This window comes from Macrotis lagotis, chromosome 3 (genome assembly GCF_037893015.1).
Source record: "Macrotis lagotis isolate mMagLag1 chromosome 3, bilby.v1.9.chrom.fasta, whole genome shotgun sequence".
Taxonomy (NCBI): domain Eukaryota; kingdom Metazoa; phylum Chordata; class Mammalia; order Peramelemorphia; family Peramelidae; genus Macrotis; species Macrotis lagotis.
The window spans coordinates 29992537-30004605 of record NC_133660.1 but is presented as its reverse complement, the minus strand read 5'-3'; positions in this window follow the sequence as shown (position 1 = coordinate 30004605).

Below are 12069 nucleotides of genomic sequence, written 5' to 3'. Positions count from 1 at the left end.
GAGAAAAGCAGGAGAGAAAAGAAAGAAATTTCCCTCAAGGGAAATAAGTATCAAACAAGAAGAGGGGATCTGGGGTAAGAGGAAGAGAATAAGAACAGGGATATCTTTAAAAAAAGTTAAAGTAAGGCAACTGAAATAACATGAACATTGTGTTTACAACAGAACAAGGAACTTGAACCTGATAAGCTTCTGCAAAGAAAACATTTAAGGATATAAACATTTTAGGATATAAAGAGACAAGATTGAAGAGGAAAATAAAATTGTTGAAAAAAAATCTTTGTATCAAATTTCCCTGATAAAGGTTTGGTTTCCAAGACATATATAGATGCATATGTATATGTATATGCATATGTATGGGTGTTTACATCAAATAATATTTCCCCAATATTAAAAGTGCATAGGAATGCTTGAGAAAAAAACAATTCTGAAGATACAAATACAGATTTAAATATATAAACACCCACACACATATAGCTATGTATATGTGTGAATGTGTTGTTCATATTTGTGAGTTTTGTGCAGTTTTGTGACTCTATGGACTGTAGCATTCCAGGTTTTTCAATCCTCTAGTGAAGGATCCTCTCAGAATCTGTCCTAATTCATATTCAAGATTCATGATATCTATCCATCTCATCCTCTGTCATCTTTTTCCGCTAACTTCATCAACATCAGGATCTTTTCCAATGAGTTTTAGCTTCTCATTATGTGGTCAAAGAATCTAACCTTCAGCTTTAGTATTTATCTTTCTGTAAGTAACCAGAATTAATTTTTTTCAACTATTGACTGATTGATTTGATTACCGAGCTCTCGAAAGTTTTCTCCAGCACCACCAATTGAAAGAATCAGTTCTGTGACTCTCAGCTTTCCTTCTAATCCAGCTCTTATAACCCTACATCATTACCAGAAAATAAATAGCTTTGGCAACCTTTGTTGGCAAAATGTCTCTGCTTTTCAGAATGCTTTAGTATCTTTCAGTCTAAGAATATAAAATCTAATGCTACTATTAGTTTCCCTCTATTTACCAGGGAGTTAAGGAGTCAGTTACCAAAACCTTAATTTTTTTAAGTATTAAGCTTTGTCAGCTTTTACACTCTCCTCTTTTATCTCATCAAAAGGCTTCTTAGTTCTTCTTCATTTTCTTCTATTATTTTCACTTCTGAAATTGTTGATAATTCTCCCAGGAAACTTAATCCCATACACACACATGTCTGTACATAAATATGTATATATATATATATAATATTAAATATAATATTCCCAATATCCAAAAAGGTTCATAAAGTCATTGGAATATTTGAGACAAAATAATTTTCAAAGAATTGCAAGGTATCCATAACCACATGACAAAATGCTCCAAATATATTTTTGGTAGAGCTGTGAAATGGTACAACCATTTTGGAAAGCAATTTGGAAATGCACAAATTAAGTGTCTAAAACATCCATGCCCTTTGAACCAGAGACTCCATCCCTGGGCTTATATTTTAAGAAAAATGTACTCATATACTTAATATTTATAGAAGGGTTTCTGTGATAGCAAAGAAAGATAGAAATAAAATGGGTATTCACCAACTGGGGAATATTTAAACAAATTGTGGTTCATGAATGTAAGCCAATAGTACTGTGTTGTAAGAAATGATATGTGGAGGCATTTAGGTGGTGCAGTAGATAAAGCACCAGCCCTAGAGTCAGGAGTATCTGAGTTCAAATTTGATCTCGCACACAATAATTGCCTAGCTGTGGGACCTTGGGCATGTCACTTAATTAAAAAAAAATAAATTATGTTTGTGATGAACACAAATAACAATGAAAATAGTTATGTAAACTTATATAGATTGAAGTTAGCAGACCCAAAAAGTCAATATGCACAATTGCTACAATAATGTCAATGGAAAGAACCATGCCAAAAAATCAAAAGTAAATGGAAAAAAATTTTAAAGATGAAATGGAACTCAAATGACGAAACAAGAGAAGAAATCCTTAATCTAGCTTTTTTGTGGGGATGGCAGATCCACAGGTGTTAGACATTTTATACATTTTTATTCATATATATATATATATATATATATATATATAGTATTTATACTTTTTTCTGACTTTTTCAATATACCAATCAGTTATACTCTCCAAAAAATATTATTTGCTTTATTGGATAGGTAGATAGGTGGTGTTAGTTAGTAGATAATGGACCTAGAATCAGGAAGACCTGAGTTCAAATTTAATTCTAGAGAGTTTCGAACATATCATCCTGAGCAAATCACTTAATGTTGTTTGCCTCAGTTTCTTCTTTTAGAAATTGAGCTGGAGAAGGAAATGACAAACCACTCCAGTATCTTTCCCAAGAAAATCCTAAAATCTCATGAAGAGGCAGATGCAACTAAAAAACTAAATAACAACCAACAACATGTGGAATGTCTCTCTGAGAGTGGGAAGGGAGGGATATATGAGATACTCTGGTACTATAAGAATTAGAAAATATCAATAAAAATATTAAATATAGGGAAAAAGAACAGGAAAACCTCCTTGGGGAAGTTGGAATGTTAACTGAGAATTGAAAGAAGTCAGGGATGTCAGGAAGTAGAGATGAGAAGGGAGAAATTTTCAGGTGTAGAGACAGTCACTGAAATTGTATTCAGTTAGGAATTAGAGTTTCTTATTCAGAGAAGATCAAGGAAACTAGTCACTGAATCATAATGTATGTGGAAGGGATTTTACTGAAAGATAGGAATGAACAAGGTTATGAAGGGTTGTAAAGCTAAAGAAATTCATATTTGATCCTGGAAGCAATAGGGAGTCACTAGAGTATTGAAGATGGTAATGATGTAGTCAGAGCTGTGTTTTAGAAAGATCAAAACGATAGCTGAATGGAAAATAAACTGGAAAAGAAAAGTCCTTGACACTATCAAATGGTTCAATATCAGGAACAGATATGATTTTACCTGTGAAAATATGACTGAACAAGATTAGCTACCATATTGCATTGACCACCAGTTAAATTGCTTTGGAACTTCTCTGGGAATCTTCATGCATTAAAATCTCCTTTTACTGCAATATTGAATCTACCTGGTCCTCATATATTATCTATCCCCTGTGCTCTTCTGATGGGACCTTCTGATTAGAAAGAGCATAGATATGAGGTTGAGGGTCTCTATTTAAGGAAGGGACTCAGCTCAAGGGACTCATTTTGTACCAGCAGGATTGCTTTTTGACTTGTCATGTCCTTGTGCCAGGTACCTTCCCCACTCCCACCCTCCCCAATTCCCTCTTCCTTTTTGACTTTTTTTTGTGTGCTCCATTCCCCTAATAGTTTGTAAGCTTCTGGTAGGCAGGGATGGTCTTTTTTATTTTCAATTTGTATCTGTATTTCCAATGCTTAACATAGTGCCTGACATATGGTAATTGCTTAAAAAATGTTTATTGACTGATTGACATTCTACTATGTGACTACACCCTAAGGATTAGGGAATTTTTCCACTTGACTTATAACTGAACCTTCCTCCCCCTTCCATATGTGGTTTCTCCTTCAATAGAATCTGAGCTTCATTAGGGTAGAGGAAGTCTTATTTTGTATATTTATTGCTCATTATAGGGATTTGCACATATCAAGCATTTAATTTTTTAGACAAATGGAAACCATTCTGGAAGGAAATTTGTAACTATGACCAAAAAACTATAAAACTGCACATACCCTTTAATCCAGCAATGCCACTACTAGGACTGTATCCCAAAAAAGATTTTTTTTACAAAGGGGGGGGCATATTTGACCAAAAAAATTTAAAGAATCTCTTTTAGTAGTGGCAAAGAAGTAGAAATTGAGGAGATGCATCAATTAAGGAATGGTTGAACAAGTTGTGGTATATGATTACAATGGAATATTATTGAGTTTTAAAAATGAAAAGACTTGTGAACTGATGCAGAATGAAGTGAGCAGAATCAGGAAAATAGTGTAGACAAGAACAATATTTTATGACGAACATCTGTGAATGATTTAGCTATACCCATTGATATAATTATCCAAGACAATCCCAATGGAATCATGTTGAAAAATGTAATCTACTTCTAGAGAAAAAAATTAATGATGAATGAATACAAACTAAAAGATTACTATTTTGTTTGTTTTGTCTTCCTTCCTTCCTTCCTTCCTTCCTTCCTTCCTTCCTTCCTTCCTTCCTTCCTTCCTTCCTTCCTTCCTTCCTTCCTTTCTCTCTCTCTCTCTCTCTCTCTCTCTCTCTCTCTCTCTCTCTCTCTCTCTCTCTTTTTCTTTCTCATGTAAAACCTGCTTAATATCTCAATGCGGGGGAGGGGAGGTGAGGGGAGGGAAGAATTAAAATTTTAGAACTCAAAATCTTAAAAAAAAGTTAGAATTCTTTTTACATATCATTGGGCAAAATAAAATATTAAAGATCAAACAAAAAAAGATTTTGAAGCATTTTACGGATTTTTCTCTAATTTTACCTTCTCAAGAGCCTAGGAAGATAGGTACTATTATTATCATCATCATCATTGCACTAATGGAATAATTGAGGTCAAGAAAAATTTAGTGACTTGGCCCAAGTTGTACAGATAATATACCTCTGAGACAGTATTTAGAAAATTGGTGGGGGGGTGAACTGCCTTCTATAAATGGATGGCATGCGGAGAGTTTACATGCACTTATATGAAGACTAGAGAAGACATACCAAGATAAGTGAATATCTAGTAATTTATTTCATCTAAAAACATCAAGTCCTCCTATAACAAGTTATTACTAGGATAACACATGATGATCAAGTTGGATTTATACAAGGTAGGCAGGGGTTTTCAATATTAAAAGAATACTCAAATTAATTGAACATATCAATAGCAAAACCAACAAAAATCATATGATTATCTCAATAGTTGCTGAAAAAGCCTGCAATAAAATACAGCATCCATTCCTATTAAAAGCACTAGAAAGTTTGGGAATAAATGTTTTCCTTAAAATAATTAGTATCTATCTAAAACCATTAAGAACTATCACATAATGGTGATAAAATCAGAACATTTCCAATAAAATCTAGGGTGAAACATGAATGTCCATTATCACCATTACTATTGAATTTGGTATTAGAAATGCTAGCTTTAGCAATAAGAGATGAAAAAGAAATTGAAGGAATCAGAATTGGCAATGAGGAAGCAAAGCTTTCACTCTTTGCAGATGATATGATGGTATACTTAGAGAACCTGAGAAATTCATCTTAAAAACTCTTTGAAACAATTATCAAATTCATCAAATAGCAGGATAGGAAATAAACCCATCATCAACATTTCTATATATGAACAACAAAGCCCAAGAACAAGAGATAGACAGAGAAATTCCATTTATCATGAATATAGACAATATGAAATACTTGGGAATCTACCTCCCAAGACAAACACAGAAATTATACGGTAAAGCACTTGTCACCCAGATAAAGTCAGATCTAAATAATTGGAAAAATGTCAATTGCTCATGGTTAGATTGACAATTCTACCCAAATTAAATTACTTATTCAGTGCCATGCCAATCAAATTATCAAATAACTATTTTACCATGCTAGAAAAAAATAATAAAAAAAATTCATCTGGAACAACAAAAGGTCAAGAATAGCAAGGGAACTGTTGAAAAAAATGTAAAGGAAGGTGGCCTAGCTCCACCAGATCTAAAACTATACTACAAAGCAGCAGTAATTAAAACTGCCTAGTATTGGTTAAGAAATAAAGTAATGGATCAGTGGATTAGGATGGATTCAAAAGAAAGAGTAGTAAATGACTACAGTAATCTATGTTTGACCAACCCAAAGGCATCAGCTCCTGGGATATCAACTCACTATTTGACAAAAATTGTTGGGAAAACTGGAAAATAGTGTGTTAAAAACTAGGCATAGACCCACATCTCACACTACACCAACATAAGGTCAAAATGGATAGAGAATTTAGACCTAAAAAGCAATGCTATAGACAACTTAATAGACCATGAAATTATCTACTGGATATTTTCTTGGAAAGGGAACAAATTTATGACCAAACAAGTAATAGAGCACATTATAAACTACAAAATGACTGATTGAGACTTTATTAAATTAAAGAATTTTTGCACTAAAAATCAATGCTGCCAAAATCAGGAGGAAAACAGAAAACTGGGAAACAATCTTCACACCTAGGGTTTCTGAAAAAAAAACTCATTTCTAAATTAGATAGAGAATTGCATGAAATTTATAAGGTTACAAGTCATTCCCCAACTGATAAATTGGTCAATGTATATGAATGGACAGTTTTCAAATGAGCAAATAAAAGGTATATGCAATCATCTGAAAAAACGTTTCAAATCATTATTGTTTAGAGAAATCCAAATTAAAATAACTGTGATATTACTTCATACCTACAGATTGGCTAAGATGACAAAAAGGGAAAATAATCAATTGGAGAGGTTGTGAGATTACTGGGACCTTTATGCATTGTTGGTAGACTTGTGAATGGATCCAAGCATTCTGGAGAGCAATATGGAACTATGCACAAATAGCAATAAAATTGTTCATACCCTTTGACCCAGCAATTCCAATTCTGTCTATATTCAGAGAAAAATCATAAAAAATGAGAAAATCCCCACATGTCCCAAAATATTCAAAGCAGCTATTTTTATAGGGGCAAAGAATTGTAAACTGAGGACATGCCCATCAATTGGGGAATAGCTAAATAAATTATGGTACATGAATAATATGAAATATTATTGGTCTATATGAAACTATAAATAGTCAGACCACCCTGTTAGACTCACTATGGACAATGCTATCCCCATCCAGAGGAATGAAAACAAAAGAAAACAAAACAAAAAATCACCCTTCAGAATCTGATAATTTATGAAAAATACTTTTTTTGTATCTCTTTCCCTTAATCCTAATTCCTCATACTGAAACTTGCTCATCTGTAAACATGTTTATCACAGATATGCATGTACAATGGTAACTAGTCTATTTGCTGCTGAGTGGAGGGTGGGGGTGGGGGTGGGAAGGGAGAGTGAAAGGAAATTTTGTAACAAAAATATATATATGCATATGGATGGATGTTGCAAAATTTTCATAACATGTATTTGTAAAAATAAAATGTCAATGAAAAGTTAAAAAAGGAAAAAATATAAATATAAATTACAACATTTATATGGAATAAAATGCAAATGGTTGACTTGTGCCAGATTATAGAGTATCTTAAAGACCATAATAGAAGTATGTGGGTTCTGGGGAGAGATAAAATCAGAGTTCTGCTTTAGGAGGATTATTTTAGTTGTAATGCAAAAGAAGACAGTTGGGAGACAAGAAAAACATTTTGGAGGCTGTTACAACTTTCCAGTTTTATCAGGATAAGAACATAAACTCAGGTGGTGGTAGAGTGAGAATGAGGAAGGGAAGAGAATTAAGATATTAATGGAGACAGAAGTGTCAGTGCTTGAAACTATTTGGAGCCAGCACAAGAATATCAAGTGTTGAATTTGAAGTCTAAGTTCATAGTTTCAAATTCCAGCTTTGCCTCCAGTTATCTGGGTGATCTTGAAGAAATAACCATTGTTCTCGATAACAATCTTTTCCTTTTTTTTTCTAATTTAAGGCAATGGGGTTAAGTGACTTGCTCAATGCCACACAGCTAGGTAATTAGTAAGTGTATGAGTTGGGATTTGAACTCAGGTCCTTCCGATTCCAGGGCTGGTGCTCTAACCATTGTGCCACCTAGCTGCCACTTGGTAACAATTCTAAGCAATTTGTAAAATGAAAGTAAAGGATGCTTTCCTAGTTCTTCAGTTTGTGATCTTATGAGTTTTTGGTTAGGGGAGGTGTGGTTAAGGAAAGAGAGAATGAAAGATCAAACAAGAATAAGTAGTTCCATGCTATAGAGATAGGAGTCTACCCTTATGACGTTAGGGAATATGTTTGTGGAGTAGAGATTTCTCTATGGACTTCACATATTTCAAAGGAGAATGCTGACTGTTCAATTATCCAAGAGGGTTTACCATGTCTCCCCAAACCCCACTCCCTCAATAACTTAGGCCTATACCTAACTCCTTTCTCTTTTGTGATGGTATTGTTTGTTTTTTTCTTATAGAATGACAACACTGTGCCCAAGATCAGTAATCTCTGACTGTATTGACTTATTTTCCTGGTGATCTTAGATCATAAAAAGTCTCATCCAGATGGATTCTAGTTCCCTCCAAAATGACAGATGTCTAAAGACTAGACCATATTATATCTTACTGGAAATAAAGCAGGAAGGCAAGACAGCTCTGTAGAAGGTGTGTCACTATTTCATTGTTGTATACTTTTACAGTGTTAAATGCATAATATAAAAATATTTCTTTTTCTTATTTCTTTATTACAATATTAAATATATTTCTTTTTGCAAAAAAAAATTCATTTTGATAATTATTCAAAAACTTTGAATCCCTTATTTAGTCCTGATCTTGAATCAGAATGAACAAGAGCACTAGAGGCAAATTCATAAAAAATGGAAGATTATGCAGGAAGGCCTGCTACAGTTCAGATTAAAAGGAGAGAAGAAGAGAAAGAAAAATAAAAGAAAAGAAAAAAGGATGGAAAGAAAAAAGAGAATCAAAAGAAGAGAGACAAAGAAAGGTGGATTCTACTAATTTATTTTTTTCCACATCTTCTTGAAGAAAATGACTAATATGGAAATGTTTTGCATAATTGTATATCTAGAACATATATCTGATTACTTACTGTTTCAGTGGGGAGGGGAGAGGAAGGGGAGGACAGAATTTAGAACTCATATTTATTTATTCACTCATTTATTCATTCATCTATTTGTTATTTATTCATTTATTTATTTATTTATTTTGAGTTTTACAATTTTTCCCCAATCTTACTTCCCTCCTCCCCGCCACAGAAGGCAGTCTGATAGTCTTTACATTGCAAATTGAGTGTAATGAGAGAGAAATTATATCCTTAAGAAAGAAACATAAAGTAAAAGAGATAACAAGATCAGACAATAAGATATCATTTTTTTTAAACTAAATTAAAGGTAATAGTTCTTGGTTTTTGTTCAAAATCCATGGATCTTTCTCTGGATACAGATGGTATTCTCCATTGCAGACAGCCTCAAATTGTCCCTGATAGTTGCACTGATGGAATAAGTGAGTCCATCAAGGTTGATCATCACTTCCATGTTGCTGTTAGGGTATACAGTGTTTTTCTGGTTCTGCTCATCTCACTCAGCAACATTTCATGCAAATCCCTCCAGGCTTCCCTGTATTCCCATCCCTCCTGGTTTCTAATAGACCAATAGCGTTCCATGACATACATATACCATAGTTTGCTAAGCCATTCCCCAATTGAAGGACATTTACTTGATTTCCAATTCTTTGCCACCACAAACAGAGCTGCAATGAATATTTTTGTACAAGTGATGTTTTTGCCCTTTTTCATCATCTCTTCAGTGTATTGACCTAATAGTGGTATTTCTGGATCAATTTTTGTTGCCCTTTGGGCATAGTTCCAGACTGCTCTCCAGAAAGGTTGGATGAGTTCACAGCTCCACCAACAATGTATTAGTGTCCCAGATTTCCCACATGCCTTCCAACAATTATCATTGCCCTTTCTGGTCATATTGGTCAGTCTGAAAGGTGTGAGGTGGTACCTCAGAGATGCTTTGATTTGCATTTCTCTAATAAGCAATGATTTAGAGTAATTTTTTTATGACTGTGGATTGCTTTGATCTCCTTAATCTGTAAATTGCCTTTGCATATCCTTTAACCATTTGTTATTTGGGGAATGCCTTTTTTTAAAAATTTGACTCAATAACTCAGATATATAAATAGATATGTTAAAAATTGGAAAAAAAAGAATGTAGGTTCTCATAAGGGATAAGCCCTTTCTTGAATATGTCCCATAGGTGAAAGAAATGAAAATTAAGAATATGGACCCAGTATTTTTTTTTCCTTTTGTCTTCTAAACTCTATGAGGAAAAGGACCAGACAAGTCTCTCTCCAAGTGTGGCTCTTCTCTGTGATCTCCAATTCTCCCTCCTCCCCTCATTATTCTGCCCAACATGATTTTGCCCTAGATGAAGTCATTTTAAGTTGTTGTATACCCCAGTAGAGGAATGATTGTCAAAAGAAAATCATTACTAGTCCAATAACTAAAAGCATGGATAAGGTCACTTCTGGATATATACAAATATTTAACATATATATTATCACCGTTGAACCCCTGGGAAAATAAATTTTGTGTGTAAACAAAAAAGAAAAGTTCTTTACTAAATGAGTGAAATGTTATGTAATTTTGAATTTTCTATTCTGATAAGACAATTGTCACCTAAGGTTTTTCTTTAAGAATGTTCATTTATTTAAAAAAAAAAGGAAAAAATATTTTTACAAACAGAAACATATTTCCTTATGAATGCAAATGGTGTATAAAATCCTTGATTTTCTATTACATGTTTGTTCTAATTTTATTAATATAGTTTATATAAAATCTATTTATTTTTGAAACCATCCTTTTTCCCACACTCTATTCACTTATTATGCTCATTTTTCTAAAATTAGAAATTTTAATTTGGCAAGGGAGGACATCCTGGATCCTCTTCAGTCCTTATTCATTTTTCAGAGATAACATCCCAGATTTAAAAAGATCAGGAGATTCCTCCTAGCTGTTCCTTGAACAATATATTTCATCTTTAGATTCCATTTTACTTGTTCGCTCTCATTCTTAGAATACTCTCCCTCCTTACTGCCTCAATTCATTTAATTCATACCTTGCCCTCTTGTTCTAAGATATCTGGACAGTTTTTCTTTATGATTAGGTGAAATATGACATCTGACTCTTTTTAAATCGTTGTTCAAGTCTTTCAAATTTTTCTCATGATTCTTAAATTATTTTTTGACAATCGGTTTTGTGGATAAATTGTTTTTCCTATGAATTATTTCACACTTTTATTTCTTGAGACTCTATTTTCTTTTATTATTTCTTGATGTGTCATGGAATCATTAGCTTCTATTTGGTCAACTATAAATTTCAAGGAGTTATTTTCTTTTTAGGAAGGGTTTGTACCTCGCTTTCAAGTTGTTAAATATTTTTTTCATGTTTTTTCCCTTTCTTAACTTTTCTTTCTTTTTTTCTTTCACGTTTTTATCTTTAAAGATTTTATTTATTTTGAGTTTTACAGTTTCCCCCCCATCTCACTTCCCTCCCCCCACCCCCTTTCATTTAAAAAAATATTTTTAGTCCTTTTAAAAACTTTTGTTATAATGCTTCTAAGGAATATCTTTTGGACTTCCAAGTTGATTTTTTTTTCTTTGGATAGTTTGTGTATAGATATTTTCAAGTCATTTTCTTTTCCATATGTATGTTGAATTTCTCTGTCACCTAAATACCTCTTTAGGGTTGGATTCTTTATTGTGTTTCATCATTCTTCCATCTTATTCTCAACTATGTCCTTTATGTTAGTTTTAGGGGAAGCTGTCTGGACTGAGTTTCTGTCCTCACAAGTTCTTTTATTGTTTTCACAGTTCAACTAAGGGGACGTGCGATTTTTCAGTGTCCTCAAAGTGATCTGGTATAGAGTCAGGTCTGTTCACTACTCTCCTTGTCTGAATCCTGCAAGTTTAGATCTATATTTGAATTTGTCAGTTTATATTTTTGTTGGTATTTTTAGTAGACTACTACTGTACCTTTGGCTAGATTCCATTCACAATGTCTGTAGATAAAGAAGTCTGTCTCCTTTAGTGAATGTGACTGGAATAAAATGACTCACTATGCCTTTTTTCATGGTTTTACTAATTAGAATTTAGTCTGTTATAGTTTCTTTGTTTCCATTTGCCTTTTTTGGGGGGGAAAGCAATGGGGTTAAGTGACCTACCCAAGATTACACAGCTAGGTAAGGCTGAATTTGAACTCAGATTCTCCCAACTCCAGGGCTGGTGCTCTACCCACTGAGCAACCTAGGTGCCCCTGTTACATTTTCTAGATAATAATTAAGAATGGTTAGTGGGGAGCTAGATGGTACTGCTTTCCTCTAATTCTGGCATCTTAACCCCTAATCCTAAAATGAGATTATTTTTGTAAAGAACTG